This window comes from Hippoglossus stenolepis, chromosome 18, assembly GCF_022539355.2.
Source record: "Hippoglossus stenolepis isolate QCI-W04-F060 chromosome 18, HSTE1.2, whole genome shotgun sequence".
NCBI classification, from domain to species: Eukaryota; Metazoa; Chordata; class Actinopteri; order Pleuronectiformes; family Pleuronectidae; genus Hippoglossus; species Hippoglossus stenolepis.
In genome coordinates, this window is record NC_061500.1 from 2,301,732 (window position 1) to 2,325,993 (window position 24,262).

At 46.2% G+C, this 24,262-nt stretch overlaps 1 protein-coding gene and 1 long non-coding RNA gene across 2 annotated transcripts in view; one reads left to right on the forward strand and one right to left on the reverse strand.

Moving 5' to 3' along the window:
- LOC118125671 (ephrin-A5b) overlaps window positions 1-24,262 on the reverse strand; it is a 68,552-nt gene that overhangs the window by 19,050 nt on the left and 25,240 nt on the right. The window lies entirely within an intron of this gene.
- Window positions 3,597-9,253, forward strand: LOC118125672. Its single transcript, XR_004698875.2, has 3 exons — window positions 3,597-3,810; window positions 6,444-6,607; window positions 9,031-9,253. It is a non-coding gene; the product is annotated as an uncharacterized LOC118125672 (long non-coding RNA).

Here is a 24,262-nt window from a genome sequence, read left to right on the forward strand (position 1 = left end):
ACTGAGACTTCACACATCACGGTGTGTATTTCTACGAGTACACAACAAGCAGTGAATATTCACATCCTGTGATATGTGGATGAGGTTAATTATTGGCGACTCTATTCTGGTATTACAGGGGTCAAAGCAGCAACAGCAGCGTGGGGTTAGTGTCAGTCAACGCACACACATACATATACACACACACACACACACATACACACACACACACACACACACTCACACACACACTCACTCACACACTCACACACACACACAGCAGGGCTCCATCACTCAGTCAGTGTAAAACCCCGGGGGAGCGACAGTCAGACTCATAAACCCCCTCTGTGACAAACAGGGTTGTTCGTGTTGCCATGACGCGGTTAACAACAACTACACAACGTTCTGACGACACTTATGACAAACGCGACAGCAGCTCGTACCTGTGTGTGTGTATATACATACATGCAGGTGTTTGTATACACACGGCTCCAAACAGAAACACACACGGGCCGAGAGCAGGTCGCCGCTCTATTGTTTCCCATCAGCACCTGCAGCACAACATGGACGACGCCGCACTTCACCTTCTAATTACTCGTGTTTCTATGCTGACGATCACACTGTGTGCTGAATGAATTCCTGTTTAATTGAGCTCCGTGCGGACGCTCCAGGACACAGACGGCGGCTCTGCTGCACATCCCAAGATGCCGCTCGCCAGTCGAGCCGCTCGCCGCGCTCGGCCGGTATCGATCTGACACCCTAGACCCCGAGCTGGGGTCAGGGGTCAGCGACAGCCCATTATTCAGCCTGAGAGCCAGTGTTCGGTCGGTGTCTGAGCCCAGGTGACGGGCTGACCTCGCTGCCGTCCATCTTAGGAGCTGCTGAGGGATGGAAGGCGAAGTTTAAAAAGCCCGTGAAAAAAACACTCAATTTCCCATGAAACACTTCCAGCTTCTTCCCTGTGAACTGGATTCCTCTTGCTAAGCTCCTCCTCCTCCTCACTCCTCTTTGGGGTTATTATTTACTAAAAGACAGATGGGGCTAAAGTTTCTAAAACTTTCTGCTGTGGTTTGTTTGTCAAATGTATTTTCTTGATTTAAAATAGATTTGTTAAATAATTTGATTGGTTTAGAATCTACCAATCTACTTATATATTTACTGTGTTTATGTTAATAAAGATATTTGTATGCAAGGAATACATAGAATGTGTATTAGTGTATTCGTGTTTTGTTAAACTAAACTAAACTATTCCAAGCCAAGAGCACATAAAAGTCAGTAAATGCAAATATACAAACTTCTTCTTGTATCTTAGCAGTTAGATATTTTAGGTTATTAGTTTCTATCACTCATGTTTATTATTCTGGATTGCTGCTGCACGTGTGGAATCTGTTACACATACTACATGTTTCGCTTCAGACGTGCATGAAAATGTGAAAATTAAATCCATAACTAACATTATGGATTGATTTTTATCAGATAAACAATGTCCACACAGACAAACCCAGATGTGAAGTAGACAAAGCAGCAGCCACTTCGGGGAGGCCCCCACCTCGGGTATGTTTGACTAACACGGCCCCGATCCCGGCTCGCCAGGGCCGAGACTCTCACCTCCGACCCGCCTCCCCGGGGGCGCTCCGAGCCCCCTGCGCTGCCCTATCACTTTACTGCACCCCAGGGAGCCGTGGCCCCGCCCGCCCGGGGCCAACACACTCTGAACCCACAGCCAGAGGAGGAGGGAGGGGACGGGCGCTGGAGAGAGGAACCCACAACGTCTGGACTCAATCACCCGCCCATGACAAGCCAGCAAAGCCCTCACTCACACATACACACACACACACACACACACACACACACCAACGCCAGCACTTATCCACCAGTGAGGTCTCTCACACATCAAAGTGCGGCGGAGCTCACTTGGTTGAGTAATAGGCGTTCTGTGGGGAGATGATGGTGAAATGTTCAAAACTCAGGCTCGGAAAATTTGTTGTGTTCAAGGCTCTGAGTGGGGGGGGGGGAGAAAGGGTGAGAGAGGATTACATGCACGGTTTGGAAGGAGGGAGAGAGAGAGAGAGAGAGAGAGAGTGTGTGTGGGGGAATAAGTGGCTGAGTGAAAGATTGACTATTGGAAGAAATGTGAAAGAAGAAGCCAAAATGATGTGAGAAAATGTGAGCGAGGGAAGCGAGAGAGAGCACATCCCTGATTTAAAACTCCCACAGGTCCTGTAGAGGAGGTAGGAGGTCTGCGTGTGTGTGTCTGTGTGTGTCTGTGTGTGTTTTCTGTGTGTGTTTGTCTGTGTGTAGTTATTTGTTTGGTCCACTTTCACACACAATGTCTCAACAGGCCTTCAACATCAATGGCTCCCAAGCAGCACAATAAGACACCAAACAAGAAAGATGTAGAGAAATCGTTGGAGCTCTTCTGTGTATTTCAAAGGGAAAAATGACGCAACCAAAAAACGTTCTGACAGAGCAGACAAGCAGGGAGAGGGGCGGTGACGACAGGACGTCTCTCATGGAGCCTGGGGCGTCTCGTAATGGACGGAGGCAGCTGAAGGCGTTGGCGGGCGACTCGTAAAGAAGTGGACATCCCAGTTCTCCTTAAATTCTACATGTAATAAATGGGCTTTAACAACCGGCGACGCTTCCCTGTGGATTTATCGCTGTAATTGCCTAAAATTACCAGGATCCACACGTCAGGATCGTCCCTCCAGGTTTAGGAGCCGCTCTGCAGAGCCGCTGAGTGACAGGAGATCAGAGAGGAGCGCGCTTTATTCCCACCCACTCGTCTAACCCCCTCTTACGACGCTCACAATGGACGGTGTTTAGAAAAGGCATGTGGGCCTGTTGCTACAGGTTCGGGTGAGAGGACGACCTCGACCACTGGTTCTGTGGAAATGATTGCAATAGATATTAAAACTGTAAAGGGTAACATGCATCAGGAGGAAGAAGAGGAGCCGTACACGTAGAAGACGAAGACGTCAACAAGACGAGGAGATTCCAGAGCTTTTGGTGATAAGAGCAGAATTTAAACGTCATGTCCTGCCTCCCGCTGCTCTACAGGCTCCGCCCCTCGCTCCCTCCGCCGCTGCTTCCTGTCGGAAAACCGCTCAAACGCTAAATGTACCGAAACGTCTGTGTCGGCTGCAACACAGACGTTTTTTACGAGGCTGCAGTGGAGGTGTTTATGTGGGCGGGGATTAAGGGATTAAGACGAGCAGGTTGACGTTTGAATTGACCGGTAATTGTCACATTCAGAACTGAGTGGATATATTTCTGTGTGATGTTTGACAGAGTGTGACACTCACACACACTAATGCTATTGTCCCACAGTCAGTAACAGAAGTCTGAAGAGTGTGTTGAGGGCGACAGGAGGAGATCCACTTAGGAGGTGCAGCTCTGGCTCCTTTACATCCCGCAGCAGGCCCAGAAAAAACAGCACATGTAACATCATGTAAGGACTAAACATAGACGTGCCCTCCGAGTTCTCTGCATGCCAGTGCCAAGCCGTACCACCTGGCCCGCTCAATCTGCCCCCGCGGGGGCCCCACGCCGCCCCTCGGCCCCGTCCCCTCCACACAGAGTGCCTGTCATAGTCTCGTCCATCAGACCGCAAAGCGGACACTCTCAGATCTGCACGTACCGCCTTAAGAGAGGCCCGGCTCGGATTCACACGGGCCGCCTTTAGAAGTCCCGGGCTCGGATTCAAGCGTTCCACCTTAAGGGGCCGTATTTCATATTCACACCTGCTGCAGAGCATTCCGGTGTGAGCGCCCGTGGAGGCCGCGCTCCTCATTCACATCTTCGGCGCAGCGCGGGGCGAGCAGTCGTGAGGTAATAACCCGTCTTTTGGGACTTCACTGGGCACATTTCAATGCATATAAAACGGGTTCCCACTGCTGCAGCATAAATGAACCTCAGAGGCTGCAAAGATTCAAGCACATGGGGATATATAGGGTGTGAACACACACACACACACACACACACACACACACACACACACACACACACACACACACACACACACACACACACACACACACACACAGTGGGGAGCTAAAGGTTTATGGAGGTGTCTGAAAGGCTGCTGGTTTGAATCCCCGACCGAAGTGGGAAATATATGAGTGAGAATAATAAACACATTCCTACAACGACTGCAGTCGGACATTCGTTGATTTTATTACACGGACGTCAAATATCTTTATCAAATCTAGAGGGATTATTCTTTTCAATACTGATGAATAATTAAGTTTAAAGAATAAAACTTTTGTCACAAGAGACGAAATTAAGATTTGTTAAAAGGGTCATTTCACCCAAAGGATGTTATTTCCCCAGTCGATTCCATTGGGACTATTTCTATTAAAGAAAGTAGCTCCATTCAGACGCTCCTGCAGAAATATTGTAAGAACAAACTGAAACCCTGTTCAGCTCCTTTGTTTGAGGATGGAAGCAGATCTCTGAGAAACATGTGTCTCTTAACTTCACTACTTAGGAAGCAGATGCTTAAACACAGTTGCGACTGTTTGCAGCAGTTAGAGCACCGTAGGTGGTAATGTGCCTAAAACAGGGCGTTGCCTGGATAAATAAACATTAAGGAAAACAGCACACGTACAAATCCCACCGCCCACGTGCACTTCGCAAAACGCAGCTCGTATAATTCTGAGCGAAAGGCCACGGAGAGCAGCAGAAACCTGGTCCAGGCCGGAGCGACCGGACCGGCGGGGGCGAACTCGCCAAGAGAAACATCACCGGCTGCTTTCTGACAGCTGATCGGCATCAAACCAAAACAAACCCACTCGCATTCAGAACTGCCAAAAGGTTTAAATAAACTACATCCACATCACATCCAAGACCCATCATGTGCACGTCGCCCTCCTCGTATATGTGTTTTGAAAACGCTCGCTCACATTCAGCCCCATCCGACTCTCCCTGAACCTCACGACTGACCCCAGCTCAGCTATCATGCGCCTTCCACGCCACGGTGAGCGCCGCCTCCGCTGAATCCGGGGCCGGTCGGGGTGGGGGGAGGGGGGGAATCGCTAGATGGGAACCACATGTCAGCGGCTGCGTGTCAGTTTGAGGAAGGATTTACTGTGTGGATGTGATGATGGAGAGGGCCATAAAGGCGAGATAGAGCCGTTGTTGAGAGATCACCTCACCGCCGGCCGATTTCCATCTCTGAGAAGACGAGGCCTCTTCGCCTCCGCGGCTCACAGAAGGGAGAGAGAGACACAAGACAGATGTGTATCTCTTTCTACCTCCAGCTCGGCGTTGGGAACTTCCCCTTTTCTTTCCATTTACGCCACCCTGAGTGTTTTTACATGTACAGAGCGCGCCTGGGTTAAATTAGGCATTTCACGGCAACCGAATCCGCCGCCTGGGCCGGAGATTTGAGGGGAGCAGGCTGCAGCGATTAGGCCCAGCCGCTGAACCTTGGGCCACCTCATTTAACACACCACTTGATGTAATTATAATCGGAGTGGAGATCCCACTGTTCAGACTGCTGCAGCCCTCCGCTCCGTCTCACTGTCGCTAAAGCACCACCCGGGCCTGTTTGTGAATAGGACTGAAAAACACGGAAATCAGGATTTGGCAAAGGCCGCAGAGCTCTAACAGAGGGAGTAAAAATGTTTCTAATGGACGCCAACAAATACAGATGAAGAGACTAATTGTTGAGCCAAAGGAGGAGATAGTGTTTCTGTACAAGTGATTTGTGACCCAGGAGATTTGCAGGTCGTATATATGTGTAAATTGGCTCTGGGGCTAGTTTTTACAGTTTTCTAAATGACCATATATTAATGTGTATAAATGAGTTCCTTCCTGGGACGGGACCAGAAGAAAGAAAATTGAAAGTGAAAGATTTAAAAGAGGCAGGAGAGGAAAGGGGCGAGAGCTCAACCAGGGACAGAAACATGTTCCGGAGTGTCGGGGGTGGAGGACTGGATAAATATACTCCACCGCACTGAACGACAGGCATTCTCATCCCTCATCTCCCCCCCGGGGAGCCGGAGCGAGCGGAGCAGGGCCGGACCTGCCATCTTAACCTCTCTGCTCATTTTACACTATTCCTTTCTTCATCCCTCTGCCCACTCCTCTTCCACGCGCTCTCCGGGCTGCCATCGTAATCCTGTAGCCATAATGATTTTAATACAACTCCTAATCCTCTGCCTCCCGCCTTCCCTCTCTGCCCTTTCCCCGCTATTACCAGCCCCTCACCCCCGTCCCAAATGGCATGTGACCGCCATTATCGCCTTGTGGAAAGAGCAGCGTCATCATGTGTGCCATGATTTTCATCCATAACCATTAGGAACGTAGTAAAAAGATACGACCACTCATGGTGTCTTCAAATAATGGACTGTAGGCACAAGGTTGGACAGAAGCCGGTCGCCATCATCGCTAGACGCTGTCATTACCTTTTACGACTTTGAGTACTTTGGCCCTTAATGCACATCCTTCCTGTCCTTCAGCGTTCGAACCCGGAGGAGTGGAGCAGATTAGCGGTGGGAGAAACCATCCGGTGATCAAAACAGCTGCAGGTTCAATCTCTGCACCAATTAGCAGAGCTCTGCTCCCGGACTCGATCAATGTCAGCGTTATTCGTCCAGGGAGGGGCAGCGGTTCAATAACAAAGGTAATCATGTTTCATTACAGCCAGGTTATGATGCCGCACTGTTTTTTTTTTGTACTTTGAATGATTAATGGGGCTCTGGGACACGGTGGAGAAACGACCAGGATGGACACTCGTCCGATGTCAGCAGGGGACTGGCTCCAGTGCCCTGCAACACTCAGGAGGATCAGCGGTATAAGAAAAGGATGGATGGATGATTTAGCATTATTTAAAACTGGAACAGGAATGTCAACCCTATTCTATTTCTATTTTAAAATATAGTGTGTTAAACCAAATGAGCCCTGAGTTCAATTGAGAGCAGCGTTAAACCTGTCGACCTTCGTTGAATGCTTTTAATATTTCTTACGTTTGCTTAAACTGGAGGATTCTGATCAGTGCAGATTTTTGAAAACGTAGCTGTAACCACGGTAACAATATCCCCAGAGCCTTCGTGATCCTGGTAATTTATTTAGTTTTTGTTCTTTGGAAGACAGGAGACAAAAAAATAAACTCAATTACTGACTCAACGTCTGACATTACACTAAAAACTTTATGAAATCCACTGGAAATCAAGACGTCAGGAGCGTCTGACGCCTTTTAGGCTAAGATACAAGCGCAGCCACAGCCCAGAGCAGCTGAGGCTGTGGGGACATGTGCTGAACAAGTGTTTCTGTCGACTGTCGGAGCTTCAGTGAATAAAACTCACCAGCTGAGGTTCGACCACTGAGGGAAACGAGCTGCGCTCATGGAGACAGTTTAGGTGAAAAGGGCCAGAGTTTAAAATCACTCTGAACCAGCGTCAGTCAGCACATACACACTCCTGAACACACACACACACACACACACACACACACACACAACACTTCACAGGCTCAACACTCCTCAGATAGTGTTTACCCTCCGAACATCGGCCAATTACACGGACAGGGCGGCTTTCAGCAGCTAAAGCCGAGACATTATATCACAGAGACGCAAACATTTGGACGTTTTTCATGTTATTCTGCACAGCGAGTTGAATTTAATAAAAATCCAAACTGACCCACGGAACTCGCTGAGGAAATAAATAAACCGTTTTCAACACACAGCCGCCGTCAAAGTGTCAGTGTTATCAAATCTAATTATTATTACACTGTTTATAAAACATGGCTGGAAACTGTCACACAAACAAGACCGGGTGTTGACCTGTTATGGCAAAAACATGGCTTCCTCTTGTTGGCTGCAGAAGAAGTAGTTACGAAAACTTTGACTCCTCTTATAGCAACGATTAAAATGCACTTTTACTTTTTAAAACTTCGTTAGAGACGATGTTTGTTTAAAAACTGACTTGAAGCTTGGCTATAACAGATCCCGTCACATTTTGACGTGGACACAAACAAACGGACGGATTCCACGAATATTTTATCACTTTCTTTAACTTTGTGAAGATTTTTTAACACATTTTCAGCAATTTCCATGAGAATAGTTCATTGATCTTAATGGGAAAAAAGCATATTTCGGGACGGATATGTGAATGTTTGTAATTTGGTTCGGATAGAAAATAAATAAATGAAAATCTGGCTTTAAATGTGATTTTATCTGGTTGTTATTACTCTTCATTGTCGCTCAGCAGAGCTAAGAGGGGGATCAAAGCTAATTCTGTTATATCCAGTTTTCCCATTTTATCTACTCGTCCAAATTTATTATACCAGCGTGTGGAAGTCGTAAAGATCAAATCAAAGCTTTGTTTGACTATTTTACTGCGGAAAATCTCATCCTCCAGCTGATTTATAAAATCTATTTTCTGCAAATCTTAATCCAACGGGTCTGTGATTTCCCAATAAATAATTAGAACGATCTGAGTATTTTGTGATTAATTATAGGGAAAGTGGAGCCGAAGTTCAGACATTTATTGGGATTGTGTTGAGTTTACAGGATGGTGATGATTTCCATAAGACATTTCAACGCTGCTGATACTAATCCTCAATTCACACTGCATTTATATTTCCTGTCTTACACTGTATATATTACTTTAATTACATTCATATTTCTATATCTATTTTTAGCTTCCTTACACTTAAGTTTTGCAATTTAAAGTCGTTTTCCATTTTTTTTTATATTCTGCATGTTTAACCTACGTGCTGTTCTTTGACTCAAGACTTCTGTAGATTCTATAATTAATATTTAAATCATTTTCCTGTTGGTATCACACTATGTTCATCCTTAAAGGAAACAGGTTTAATTCTTTCTAGAAAATTAAAGGAAAGTTAAATAAAGTTTTACCTTTTGCTCCCTCCACAGATCAATCTCTTAAACTGTAGTAACGACAACTGACAGAGAGTTCACTCCACATAAAAAGATTCTTATGAAGTTATTAACTGTGTAAAGATTTCCCGTCCATGTGTTTTTTGCTGCAACACAAATTGAACACATCTGAGTTTTACCATAACTGTTGGTGTTGCCCCTGTGAGGTCATGGAAAGCCAGCTCTGCGCTGAGGGTGAAGACGTCACCTCACACACTCGACCTGTCCGACGGGCAGAGCCAAGGTCGTCTCCGCGGAGAAGAGGTCTCGGTTTAACACCCGCAGGTCACACGGCGCACCTTTCCTCTGTCACCAGGCGCGAGCTGAGGCCGAACCCGGGGAGAAACCCGAGTCCCTGGAGGCGGCTAATCCTCCTCAACAAAGGCTGTGTGCGGCTCCGACAGCCTGAGCGATCACCAGTCAGGTAAAGCAAACTGCTCCGACCTGACCACAGTACACACAGGTGGCTTTACTGACCGCTCTGTGTGTCTGAGTGGGTGTGTGAGGCGACACAAACGCATTCAACAAAGTGTTTCTCCGCCCGCCTGCCTGTGTGGTTGTGTGTGTGTCTGTGGTTGTGTGTGCGTGACGTGTCCGGACCTGTTAGGTTTTGCCCGACATGAGACGGTGCAACGCCGCGACCGAGGCTGCGGCCGTCACAGCCAGACAGACTGATTAGGTCGACTTTTCTCACGGCAGGTAAAGACTCAAATCCCCATAATCCCTCAAATGATTAGACTCGGGTCAGAAGTGGCGGCACAGACACGGGCTCTGAACTCCAGGAACAAAACAAAAAAGAAAAACTTTTTTAATGAAGCTCCACGGCTCATTTTGGTAAAAACTAATAAAGATGCAAATTTCTGTTAAAAATAACACCTACTTTCGGGTTCAATCTGCATCAGGTTTAAATATCTGGTGTTTCTGACGCACACTACAGCAACACATGCATTTAAATAACAGGGCCAGCAAAATACATTTCCCTCTTAATAAATTCTAATTACGACACTTGAGGAAGAATGTGCACCGGGGCAGCTGGCGTGATATGAAAAGGGAAGTGAAGGCTGGTTGAGACGCGGATTCATCCAGAGGCAAACTGACGTCAACAAGCGGACCACTGCAGTTCTCTCCGATTCTGAAGCCGTGCGGGGAATGAGAGACACAAACACATGTACAGAAAATCGTCTGCTGCATTCCTGTGTTGCCTCCTGGCTCTCGTCCCTCCACACTTGTCACCGGGCAGCGACGGGGCCCTGCAGTGTGCGCCGGCCGGGGGCCTGTTGGCGTGCACATGGTGTCAGGTGACAAGAGCCGGAGGCCAGAGGCTGCAGCACCGACATCTCTGAGGGGGAAACCCGAGTCACTCGGGCTCAACGGACAACATCCAGTCAAGTCTGGATTATAATTATTTTGAAGTAGTTAACAAGAGGCTTAATTTAAAGGCTCTTGCTTTTTTTAGAAAAAAACCCTTTATTTAAACATGAGCTTTAATAAACATGAGGTGGACAGAAACTGAGTACATTTATTTACGTTATTTATTTATGCAAGGTCAGAGACGTTATGTGCTGCAACACATCTGCCACTTGTAAACCTTGCACATCTTTTCCTGCACAATCTGTTACATGTTGCGAATACTTATATTATATTTACAGTTAAGTTTTTACTTTTATATATTTGCTTTTATTATATTTCTTCCTCGTACTGCTCTTGCACTGTGTTCACGCCGTCATCTTTCTCCTTGTACTTCTTCCCCTTTTTTCTACTTGCTATGTTTATTATGCACCAAACTCCAAAGAAAATTCTCACATTCTCAAATTTCACAATTGTAAATACACGACGACGAAGCCTGTAATAAAAACGTATTCACGGCGTGTGCACGGACTGACAGACGGGGGACATGTGTGCGGACAAAGGCTCAGACAGACGGACACTCAGGGGTCAGTGCTGGCGGTGATGTGTGTGTCTTAATTGGAGGGAACTACTTTGCTCTTTCAGCTCGGCAGCAGATGTGAAGCAGGTTTGTGACAGACAGCTCATGAGCGCGTGACCTTCACGACCTTTTCCACCAATCAGACGGAGATCTGTGACACCTCCCGTCATCATTTAAATAATATTAATAAAAGAAATAACAAAAGTGTGTTCCCTGGACTACGGTTGTTTTTAAAAGCACTGCCTCTGTATCTGTGTCTGTGGGTTCTGTCTTCACCTCGGTCCGTTTGTTCGTCAGCAGGATTACGCAAAACGGATTTCCACGAAACTTGGTAGAAGGATGGAAGGATGGAAGTCCAATAAAGAATCCGTTAATGAGTAAAGAGTGGATCTGTTTTTTATCATGTTTTGTTATTTACCAGGGAATAATAAAGCAGCGAGGCTGTTGGGGGGTGGGGGGGGGGTTCTGGGGAGGAGACGGGGCCTCGACTGAAGGGTCACAAACCAGCTGTGCTCACTTGGCTTCATTTCACTCAGGAGGAAAAGACAGGGAGGGAGGAGGAAAAAGAATTACAGGAGATATTAGACCAGGGCTCAGGGATAATTGACTTCACTGTGGTTTATGTGCGCAAACATGTGTCCACTAAAAGTGTTTATACGTGTGTAGTACATAGAAAATGTACTCAGTTAAAGAATTTCATATTTATACGTGGCAGTGTATGTATAGTCTACCCTGCGCGGAGCAGTATGTCTTGTCGTGTCTTTGTATATCGTCTGCAGGACTCTGTTTATGTTTTACCACATGTTTGAGAATAAACTGTCCCTGTCGGCGTCATTAAGACAAATCTTTGTCTATTTAATGTTTCCTGGTGATTAATTGATCCTTTATTCATTAAATGCCCGTTTGGCAGAAGGTCTTTCATTGTCCTCAAATGTAGCGCAGATCAAATATCATTACACCTTTTCTTTAGATTCTGTTCATGTGTGTGTAGTTCTATTCTATTCTAAGTAATATAAGTAACGTGTGTACAGCGCGTACGTTTACAATGTATTTGCGGTTGTAGTGGTATGTGTGGTATCTACATGTATCCGCCCTCAACCGCGACCCAACTGAAAGACAGACGATCACAACACGTGTGATCTCAACGGGGAAACTAGTGACTCTTAACAGCTGCTAATGAATCTCGGGCATGGTCTTTAATTTTGAAATTCTTTCCGGCGCTGTCTCGTCCTGTATTTGTCTTCATAAAGAGGAATTTCCCCTGTTTGGAATAAATATTCAGCTCCCTGCTTCCTGTGTGTGCGTCGGTGATCTGACACCGGAGATGAGAGCTCATCCAGTACGTGTTAAAACACACACACACACACACACCTCCAGGCTGTTCTACCTCTCATTAACACTGCAGTGAAGTTCACGAATGTGTGCACACAAACGCACACACACACACACACCCTCAGATATCCACGTGCACACTCGCACTGAACGTCTCAAATTGGGGGTTTTCTTTCAGCAGAATCAGTCATCGTGCACATCACCGAGTATTTGACACAGTTCTGAGTTTCTGCCACTCACATCACAGGAGGCTGCGTTCAATCACTCACTAGCGTCCTCTCACAAACACTCCTGGGCTCCGCCTGCGCTGCCTCTGGGCCTCTCGTCCTGAGTGAAGCACTCAGTACCTCGCCCTAAATGGATGAGAGCGTCGGGGTGGCCCGGCGGTCAGCGGGACCGGCCCACAAATGACACGTCACAGATTCGGTGCCAGCCGATATGCGCATCTGTGGCCGTGCTAAGTGGACGGTGTTGACAGTGAACGCTGCACAATAGGATGATATTACACTCGATGAGTTTTTAAATGGCCCCGAGTGGATTTCTCAGCTCAGAGAGTCGCTGTCTGTCCAAAGGTTGCTCTGACGGTGGTAAACGACCGCACATGATGATTCAGCAGCATGAATTCTGATATCAGTATCGATCCGAAGTCACAAAGACCCACTGCGCGGCGTTAAAGACGTTAAAGAGCTTCAGGAGGAGGTAAAACGGATCAGGAGCTGTCTCATCTGCGACGGGTTCTCAGATCAGAGAACAAAAGCCTGAAGATGGTTGTTCTTACCATTTCCCTTTCTGATGCACCATCTGCACATCGCCCTCCAGTCTGGTGTCATTAATGGAAACAGGGGAGGACGCAGTGCCAGTGATATGTTCAGCACAGATTATTTCATTATTGCAGTAAATATATGTAGTTTATAAATACATGTGTGTGTTTTCGAGACCATGATTAAAGACACAAATAATGTAGCAGGGGAAATTCTGCACATCATGGCACTTTGCACATTGCTATTTGTGTTTTTTTTTACCAATTTTGGCCGTTTTTGGTCGCCCCACGGGGCTGCAAATTTGCTGGAGCGTTTTTAATTTAAGCCGCTAAGTGCCAGCTTCGGTTTCCATTCAGCCGAAAATCACCAGAATGCCAGTGTGACAGCTGCGATAAGTCCGACTGTACCCCTAAGAGTAAGGAGCAGAGGCTGGTTGGGGGCAGAGGAGGAGGGAGGACTGGTGAGGGATGATGAAGGGCTCGGGGGCTGGCAGTCATGGAGGAGGGGCTTCTTGGCCCTTCACTGCGGCTCTAATCCGCCCGGGCTCTGGAGAAGGTGTCGGCGTGGAGAGCCGGCCTGTCAGCACCCGGAGACTCTTCCCCTTCATCCCTCTTTCCCTCTTCCCTCCATCTCTGATCTCCATGCATTCCCACATTCCTCAGATAAAATGGCAGGGAGGAGGGAGGAGGAGGAGGAGGAGGGAGGAGGACGAGGGGAGGAAGCTGAAGGGGGCAGCTGTGGCTCAGGGCAGCGGAGGTGCGTCGGGTAAAGCCCACCACCCTGATAAGCGTATCTCCCTGCCTCATGTGTGCCGGACAAACCCATTTGCTTCTCATCTGTTCCCTGATTTGGGCCTGACAGCTCGGGGGAGGGGTGGGGGAGAGCTGTGCCGGACCAGCGACAGAGTGATGGAGGAGAAGATGGGATGAATAAAACAATAACGCAGGAAGTGACACGGAAAGCATGGCTCCCTCTTTCTGTTGTTCGACGCCGAGCTGAGATTATTTAGTCTCATGCTACGGATTTTTACTTTTTAAGTTCACACACGTTCAGACATTTAGTCCATTTACAGCCGCCATAGAACTAAATGATTGTTCTATGTACCTGTTGAATCCAAGTCTAATATTAACTCCAACTTTCTTCAACAGCTATAGTTGTCTGAGTGCGGCTGTATAAGAATAAAGCTGGAGAATGTCCTGTAAAGTGGGCGAGTGTTGATAACGTTTCTAAAAAGCAACGGACGACAACTGGAAGAAGACATAGACGTAGAAGATACCGATAAAAAGATGCTAACCTTAAAAGACGACGAGATTCAAGAGCCTTTGACGATAACGGCCGGATTTAATGATGAACAAAAATGTGATTCCCTCGGAGAATCTCCTGCTATGTTCTTAGAATGTGAAACTAGACAATGTGCAGGCGCAATGTTGTTCTGGACATTTTCCAGAGTTCACAAAGATGTCGGCTGTGAAACCTAAACAATGAGCGGAACGACCCTGTGAACGTACAGATAGACACTTTGTGATCTCATGACTATCACTGTCTACTGTTGTTATTGTACAAATATTAGCTGTAACCATCGCTTTACTGTCCAGAAACATTGTAAAACATCTAACGTTACAATGTGTCCCACAGGCTGCTGACACAGTGTGTACATTCCAAACACACAATAAGACATGTGGTGCGACCGTGACCGGAGCAGCTGCCGCTCGGAGCTCCACCTTATTCTGATTATTTACAGGAGAACGGGGACTAACGAGGAGTGCAGGGTCGTGCAGGGCTCCACCGGTAAGAGCACGGCACTGCCGTCGCCCGGGTGGCGGTGACGGTGACGGTGCTGAAAACGAACCCACGCATGGTACGGTGAGGCACTTTGGATAAATGGTGCAGGAGGAGAAAGGAGAGGAGGAGACAGGAGGACACGCCTGCTGTTAGTAAGCGGACGCTCTTCCTCCGTATTCTTCCCTTCATCCTGCTTTGTGTGAATGTGGCTCTCTCATCCCTCATAATCCTTTCCCCAAACACCAATGAGTATGTCCTGACACACAGACCTATTGCCAGACTCGGCCCTGCCTGCCGGGGATTTACTGCCTAAATAAACACCGTGTGCACACACACACAGAAACCTGAACACACACGGAAACACACACTCGCATAAAAAATAAATTGGAGCAATAAATTCACAGCGACATATGTTACTTAAGGGCTGGATGTTGCTGGTAATTTTCAGATTCCTGGTGACGAGACCTGCGATTCGGGACAATACTTTTCATGATTCCTACATTGAGTTGTTTTAGCAGAAGAAGCCAAAGTTTTAAGACGGTAAACGTTGTCTGGATTTGCTGAGTAATGATTTGATAATCATTTTAATGAGCCTTTTTATGTCTCCTATACAACGAGGCCACATCTTTACGAGCGAAAAAAAGACTCGTCATCTTTCCAAACAGCCTTTGAGTTTTTCAAACTAAAACGAGACCAAAACTTCTAACCCTTTCCAAACGTTTCTATCTTAGCAGCTTTAAAACTGCGGAGGAGACGTCAGGCGAGTCCGTGGGGTTCTCAGGAGAAAAACTACAAAGCCTTGCTATTAGCACTGTAACGAATGCTGTGAAAGTCGGTGTTTTAAACGACAAACATCGGTTAATGGTGCGAGTTTGACTGCAGTCGGCTTCATTTGTGAGCCGGTGTCACAGAAGGTGTGTTTTTATAGCTCGCGGAGGAATTATGCATCTAATCACATCAGTTTATAGGAGAATCTCCAGATAGACTTTTCTTCAATAAAAGAAATAGTTCTGCGTCCAATATTTGCAGCAAGCACCAAATTAGTCGTTAAAGTTAATTTGCTGTTTGATGTGTTCAATTAAATCTACATCTCACATATTCTTTTTTTTTTTTTTGCTGTATCTTCTCATTTTTTAAGAGCAGCTGCAGGAAGCGGGAAATTAACAAGACCACCGGTGTTTCTGGCTCCTCCACCGACAAACGCTGATAAACAGACAAACACACGTTGTTTCAAGTTCTTTCCAAATAAAACCCAATTCGATTCAACGAGAGGATAATAGTGGGAAATTACTGCATTTGATTAAAGCAAACCCCAATAAACTTCAGTCCTACAGAGAAGACGTGGATCAGGAATCTGTCGGCTTCCTGCAGCCGACAGATTCAACAGCTATTGCAGCAGAAAAGCTGCATCCACTCCAGCTCTCCTGATCCTTTATCGCTCGGCACCTGAGATGTCCCGCTGCCCGAGAGCGTTTAATTAGCATCCGTTTCAGTTGAGGTTTTCATTGGGGCGTCAGCTCGATGCTTGTCCGGGGGGGCCAACATTAATCCTGGGGCGAGACCTGGTCTAAAACAAAGTTAAAATCTCATCTAAGACAATATAAAATTTTATGTTCCTCGTAATGTGATACGTGGAGCCGCGGACACAAATGGCTCCCGGGAGGTGCTGGTTATTCCCCCTCAGTCTCACTTCCTGCTCGCCGCCGCTCGCCCTCTCCCCTCTAATGACCGTGCGGCTCACTGGCGCACGGCCGGCGTCCATCGACAACCACCCGTCTGCCCCGTGTGCGCCGGTCTGAGGAGGCCATGATGAATTTGAAGGTGCAGAGGAGAATTCAGCGAGTGTGAGTGTTGTCTTGTGTTTGCACTATTTTCCCGGCACACCTGCTCCACACACAACCAGTGCACGGTGTGTTAGCTCCTCTCAACACTCTTGCATTGTGCCGTTAGCCAGCGTGGCGTTGCTAATCCGCAGTGTTCGGGGGGTTAGCTGGAGTCCAACCGCGCCGCCTGTCTTTACACTGGTGTGAATGAGGGAGGAATGTGGCACAGATGTTGACTGTTGGACTGAATGTGCACTTGGCGCCGACATGTGCTTACCTGCGTCGAAGGATAATGAATTTTTATCACGTCGTTCCAGCTACACTTCATTTGCGCTGCGTGACGCCATGTTTCTCCTGTGACTTGTGTATTAAGTGTATATAAAGCTCGTGAGCTGTCAGTGGGCTGCGGTTTTCATACATGGATTTAAGTCGGTTACTCTGTCGTTCAAATCTCAAATACTATTCAAATATTCAAGAGTCAAAATTTGTAACAGATTTATTTTTACTGAATATTACAAAATATATGGTGCACGATGGGATTTTTACTTTTGTGGATTACCTCGTTTTTCGTTTCTTATATTGTTTTGACTTTTATGTTCGAGACTTTGCTTAATTTAATTTGTGGCAATTATTTATATTTAATTTAGATTTGAAACTATATTCAAAGGCTTTATTGTCATATGCAAAAATAAGTTATCAATATAATTAATTTCTTATTTATCTATATGTCTTTAACTGGTGCCGTCTACAAATATCTACGTAAAAAATATGAAAATAAAATTAAGTATAAAAAGATCTGAATGAGATATATGAGAGATGCTTTTGCTTCTGTCCCATGATTTTGTTACTGTCTATAATAATTTTAAAACTTATCTTCTATCTTTTACTGTGTTTGATATTTCCAACATTTTACATTTTATCTTCCATCGTTCCTTGTGTGACACTAACTTCACCGAAAGGCTGATTATTCATCTTCAAGTTTACACAGAAATTTACTTTTGTGAATATTTCAGCAGGAATTGAAAGTTTAAATCATTTGTTTTTTTCCATTTTGCATTTCTGACACTTTTTAGGTCTTCGGGGCAAAACACACCCACAGTTTACGATTACAACACCAGGGTGTGCTGTATATTTTTTTTATGCGAGCCCACTCACCATCACGTGTCGTCATGGGCTGACATGTGACAGCGTCTGCCCCCCCCCCCCGACAAAAGTTGATGATCTAGAAAACAACCAGTTTCCTCACATTTGGCACATGCACCTCCACTACATTGTCTGTGTAGAACATCCGGGGCGCGCCGCAGGCATGTAATGACATGACGCTACGTGACAGGGCTAGCATGTGTTGCCCTTTAGCTACTGGCACGCTGTGGGAGCCTTATGGGAGCTGTAGTCGCCGAATGCTAATGAAATCGTTGTTTATTTCTCGGCTTGAATAGGAACTAAATTTGGGATACAGATTGCAGCGAAACAAGCGGACGCCACGAGTGACGGTTGAAGTCAAAAGCATAAGCGATGAGTTATTTTAACAAAAGGCCAAAGGTGTCTTCGCTGTCTCGGTCAAGGACACAGCAGCTCTGGCAGGAATCAAACCACACGATGTGACATTGAAGCCGCGAGCGATCAGGTCGCTCCAACACTCGAGCACCAAACCTGCGGCTCCCTCTCAGAGCTTCTGAAGAGGGAGACAACTTCAGCAGGGAGACAATGAGGCCGTAACTCTTCCTGCCTGAAAGGATGGCTATTATGACAGCAGACCCATTAGCTAAATGGAGAAAGAGCATGTGCAGCGTGTAGCTCCGGCTATATAAATCTGCATCCCTCACCCTGACCTCCAGCCGTCCCTCCCAGGAGGAGGTGACCTGGGATAATTCCAGAAACCCCATGATGGCCTCCCCCGAGTCAGGTCACCGTAAATTTCATGCTGATCAAGACCAAGTGACACCTGGGAACGTCCCCTCTTCTCCCTGCGGCGGTCAGGAGGTATGTCAAGGACTTTGTCACGGCCTAAAAAGTGCTGAGCTGGTCAGCTGGTGGTCAGGACGCGGCCGCGGGTCACGTGTCCTCGCTTTTGGTTTTTCCACTGGAGATATTTATGTGTGTCTGTCTCCGCAGGCCCTCGGAGAGAAAAGAATTAACTGTGGCTAATAGCCATGTTAGCTAACGAGTCACACGTGTGCAGGGGTTACAGAATGACTTCCCCTCCGTGCTTTAAAACAGATGAGGGCTGTGACCGCACAGTCGCAGAAAGGACGTAAATTAAAGCCTGCTCCTTCTCCTGTGCCGGAGAAGTGTTGGGCGAAAATAACGCTCTTAAATCAAACGCCTCCAGTCGCCTCCATCCAGCTCAGGGAAAGCTAGACCTCAAAAATCCTCCTCTAATGGCGCAGAGATTCATATCAAAGACACGAGCTGGAAACCCGCGGACAACAATTCCCAGCAGAGTAATAAGAGCTGATCTGATCGGTTTCTTTAAAGCGGGGACATTTACAAAAGGCGGAACAGCAGCGCTAACAACATGTGCTACGACTTTACACCATTACTACTGTCCGTACAATTAATGTGACATAATTAGCTGAGAAATCCTCCTTCAAACTGTATTTACTGTGTGTTTAACTTGTTTGATTATTCACTATAACCAACCACAACACCAGGGATTTGGTTTAAAGCAAATATGCAATAAATCATCAACGTCCAACCAGAGATATTAAAGGAGACACACGATGTTTCTTTCCTTTAGTGTGTTCTATAACATTTTGTGAATCTAAAAGTTCTGCAAAGTTAAAAACCCCACAGTCCCGAAGCCCCTGAAACACCTCGTCAGTAACCCGACTCAAACCTTCGAGGATTTGGCTCCTGACATCACGATACCCAACATTTACTTAACGCACGCCCAGCGGCTAATCTGGCACGCCCCCTAAATAAACCAGGCAAAGGCGAGAGAGCGGAGGCCGACATTTCCTACACGCGCTGGAGGCTGTTGACCAATCACAACAGAGTGAAACAGCTGGCCAATCAGAAGACGGGGCTTTATCAGGAGGCGGGGGGTGTCTTAAAGAGACAGCAGCAAAAACCAAGTGTTTGAGACAGAGGCTGAAAAGAGGAACTGCAGCGATGGACAGTCTGAGGCAAAGTGATGTTTTTTCTGAACATTACAGCAAGTAATGATAATTATTTTAATCATAAACCTGAACATGAGCCTCTTTAAAGGGGGAGATGCATCTATATAACCGTTTAACAAAATCTTAAACTATAAAACACCATATATTGCCTGATTCTAGGAGATTTTGCCAAAATGTAAAGTGTTACGTACAAACTGATCTTAAATGTTCCTACGTGAGGTGAAATACAATCACTATGACAACAAAGTGGCCGTTCACCCTGACTCGAACCACAGTTACAGTACGTCACTGACCTGTGCAGGACCACAGGAGTGCAACAGCAAACTAGCCCCTCTGTCACGGCGGCTCTTCTCTGTAAGTGACCACAGGTCAATGACCGGGACCATCCCACTCCTTCTGCCATATTGACATCAAGTGTTTTATCAATATCAGCTGTCTGGACACGTCACCGCACACTGGCAGGAATCCTGTCCTCTCAAAGAGCATCAGTGACGGATGTATTGACCCGCTCCCCTCATCTGCTTTGTTTGGGTGGGTGTGTTTCTATTGATGATCTCAGGAGTTGGAAGGGGAGGACGGGATGCGGGAGGAGGCAGCGACACCCTGATAAGGTCAGTCCCTCTTACATCTCAGTGCTGATAAAGCAGGACACACACTCACACACACTCAGACACACTCAGACAGCCATACCAGAGGGACTGATAACACACCTCTGGATTATCTGCCTGGAGGTTGGTCTGCAGCCACGACACCACCCACACTCGTTCAGGCAGCGCGGGGCGTCGACAGGGAAAATCCAACTCAAAGTGTTTACAGTTTATCGCCTAAAGGTTTTATAAACAAGATTTGTATCAGTCAAAATAAGCAGAATCGTTAACAGTAAACTTCGCTCTGCTCGTTTGCTGCTGTCGCACGTGTCACCGAAATGTCACGTTTCACAGTCGTAGTAAAACAAAAGGCAGATGGTCGTTATCTGTGGTTATTCAACGTATTTCAGAGGGACAGGGTTATTAGAGGGATTTGAGTCAAATCCTTACACATGATTGGTCGCTGCATTCATTAAGTTGATCCGCAAATATGATGACGCAACAGAGCTGAAAGAAAGAGTGAGAATAAGAAAGAAGGTGCAGAGCTGTCAGCGTCAGCACTTAGGATAATGGTTCAATCACGAATTTAGACCTCAACCAATTTCCACTTCCTCCCATTGTACAAAAAATGATTAATAACTAATATATCTCGACAGATGATGTCATGTCTGTGCAGTAGATATTGTTTCAGCCTGTTTTTCTATCGTTAAATAACTAAAATAACATTTTATTTGACGTTTTAGTGTGTCCCATCTTCTAACATGGAGGAGGCTGGGCTTATGACCTACAGGCAACCACCAGGGGGCAGTCAAGATGATTTCTGCTTCACTTTTGGGGATCAGTCACGTCGTCCCATCTTTATTTAATCTGGTTTATCAGCTGTATGCAAACAACTATAGGATAATACTGGTCTGCACGTTACTGTCGGCTACATCCGATGGGGGAGGTGAGCTAATCCCGGCCCTGGGTGCACAATAAGTCATCAAACATAGTTTTTGATTTACAGGATAAAGAAAGAGAAGTACTTTTATGTGTACTTCACATGTAATGAGAGATAAGGGAACAGTTAATACAGAGGAACATGCAGGATGTTGTATTTTTCATTGCTACTTTGACTTTAAGGTGTTTTTTGAGCACGTAATCCTCCAGTTTATCTGAACATTCATGAGTTGCAACCGGGAACCGCAACGGAAATGAAGATTTTTTTTATCTGCAAATAAACTATCGCAGCCATTTAAATACATTTTGTTATTTAAAACTTCAGTTGATAGAAGGCACTAGAAGAAATTCCAAGAACACTCTGCAACGAAATCACAGTCAGACAAGGTAAACTGAGAATTCTTGGGCATTTTGACAAAAGCCGAATCCAGACAATAGTCTTATCCCTCATCCAGTACAAAGCCCATTGACTCAGCTCTTTCATCTGCGCAAACAGGAGAGGGAGGGGGGAACAGAAAACATTTGATCGAGTCAAAGTTAATCTTCCAACAGTTTGAACTCACCGAGCCGCGTCACAATGGGACCCATCAAAGTGTTTCTGCCTGAAAGTCTCAGAAAAAGAAACATTTCTTTTCTGTGTTGGTACCCGGCGTCCCTCGGTGCTGAAAACGCATTTTTGTGCTGTTTCTTATCAAAGTTCTTCTTTTCAAGGTTCTGCTTTTTAAATGTAACACTTATTTTGATTTTTTTGCACATGGGAACTTAAAAGGAGATTATATAAATTGACATAACAGATTTTTAGGGAGGCAATGAATCCTGCCCCTTCCTTCAGTCGCTTCAAACACCCGCAGGTTGTCTTTGGATTTCAGGCTAAGTTCAGCGTCGTCAAACAACCCGGGGGTTTGTAAGACCACTCAGAGGGTTCAGGAATTCTTTCTTGTTTATTTTTGTGGTAGTCACATATGTACAGTATGTGTGGAGCTCACACGTTCTCTTCACACCGCGCTCTGCGGACATGTTCGGCCCCTCGCTCCTCTGCTCAGTTGTCAACACGTCTCTTTACCAACAAGAAAACTAATTCCTCTTCATGCAAAAAAAAGATCAAGTTAATTCCTGAAACTCCCCCCCCCCCAGTTTTCCAGTAACTGTTCACTCAGTTGTGATTATTGTTACCACACTTTTCTGGGTGGAAAAGTGGAAAAATATGCGAGAAATGCATTTTAAAAACCCGTGAAATCTTCTGGGCAATATAAACATTATCTATTGAGTAACTTGAGTCCAGAGAGACATTTCAGAAACTCGACCCCGAGCACTTGATAAAGCAATAAACGTAAGTTATTAAAGGGCATAAAGTAAACAGCCGAGCTGAGGTCGGCTCCTCGGGCCCTCGGCTGGCACACCGGGCAGCAGCGCCACCCGATCCCGGAGCCACGGGGCCTCGTCGCCGTAAATCAAGAGGATCCGAGACGCTGAGCTCGCGGGTGAGACAAAGATGAGACCGCAAGCAGACAGACAGGAACGCTGATGTGTGTCTCTGATAACACTTATAGGACACAAACACACACACACACACACACACACACACACACACACACACACACACACACACACACACACACACGTCCTCAGTGTTCCCACTCCGCTCACAACAGGGCACCATAAAACTGTAGAACACAAGAGGAGATCACAGGACAACTGACATAGTTGTGTACACACTAATTAGGCACACTGGCATGACCACAATGGGCTTTTTCATAGCCTGCATGCACAAATCACACACACACAAATCTCACTCACACACACACACAGACACACAGACACACACACACACACACACACACAGAGTGGGTATCAGGGACGGGATCTCTGCCATGTTTGCTATGATACCCTCTTTGATCTGGGGTGAGAAGTTCTCTGCCCTCGGAATAAAAAAAATAAAAGAAAGAAGGAGAAAGAGAGAAAGAAACAAGACAGCCGGGCTTGTGAGGCGAGGGCAGCGTTTGTGGAGTGTTTGACAGTCGCAGTGTGAATGGAGGATGCTGTGTTTTGTTCCGGCGCTGTATGAACAGGCGTTTTGTTTGCAGGCTGACATTCAGACAATGGCTGCAGGACGGGTGGAAGGAGGGAGGGAGCAGGAGGGAGGATCTGTTGTCAGCAGCGATCATATGAGCAACGTCTGAAGCTTTTGTGGACCCCTGAAGAACAGAGGGGTCAGCGGGTCAAGACCGGGTGACCTCTGCTGACATGGCGGCACAAGATGACGTGAGGAGACAGGAGCCCATGTTGGGTTTTCCACCTGACACAGTTCTGTCTTACAAATGGAAACTTTAAATAGCTTTAAAGGAGCAAGTAGGTGTGTTGTGTTGTAGCTGCTGTAAATTCACACCACCTGTACACACATGAAGGAGATGTTCAAACTTCTCATCTCAAGCTCAGCAGCTACAGGGTGGTAGTAAATTGTGACAGTAAAACCAGCAACAAGAGAGTGCTACAGCCTCCGAGTTGCACGAGCACAGGCTGCAAAAAATAGATGAAATGCACGCAGATGAATGAAACCATCTGTTGTGGAAGAAGAGAAACACGAGTACACAATACCTTCCAGGTAATCTCCTGCAACGTTGTAGGATAACGCCAGAAAAATATCACGATGAAATACAACGAGAGGGAAAAACCTGCCAGAAAAACCTCCAGTAACATCATCTGTTCACACCGAGGCTCGAGTGTGATGAGGAGCTTCCTGCCGCCTGTTTGTCTGCTCATCTGATCGCTGTGATCAACACGCAACAAGTCGTTACACACACGCACATGCACAGACACACACGTGCAAATATTTAGGTCACAGCTGATACCAAATAAACACACGTCGTCCTCGTCAGCGGAAATTTGCCTTAGGTCAAAACACCATTAAAAACACGCAAAATCTACAACATAAAATAAAAATAGTGTAACGTACAAATCTTATAGAACGATAAATGTCCCTAGAATTTAAAAATCCACCTAGAATAACTCATAGAACGTATTCGTACCAACTTCTTTCACTTCTCTTCTCGTTCTCTCGACCAGGATAAAGTTAAGCCCGGTCCCTCGCAGGTCCAGACAGAGTGGGCGTCCCAGAGCCCTAAGGTC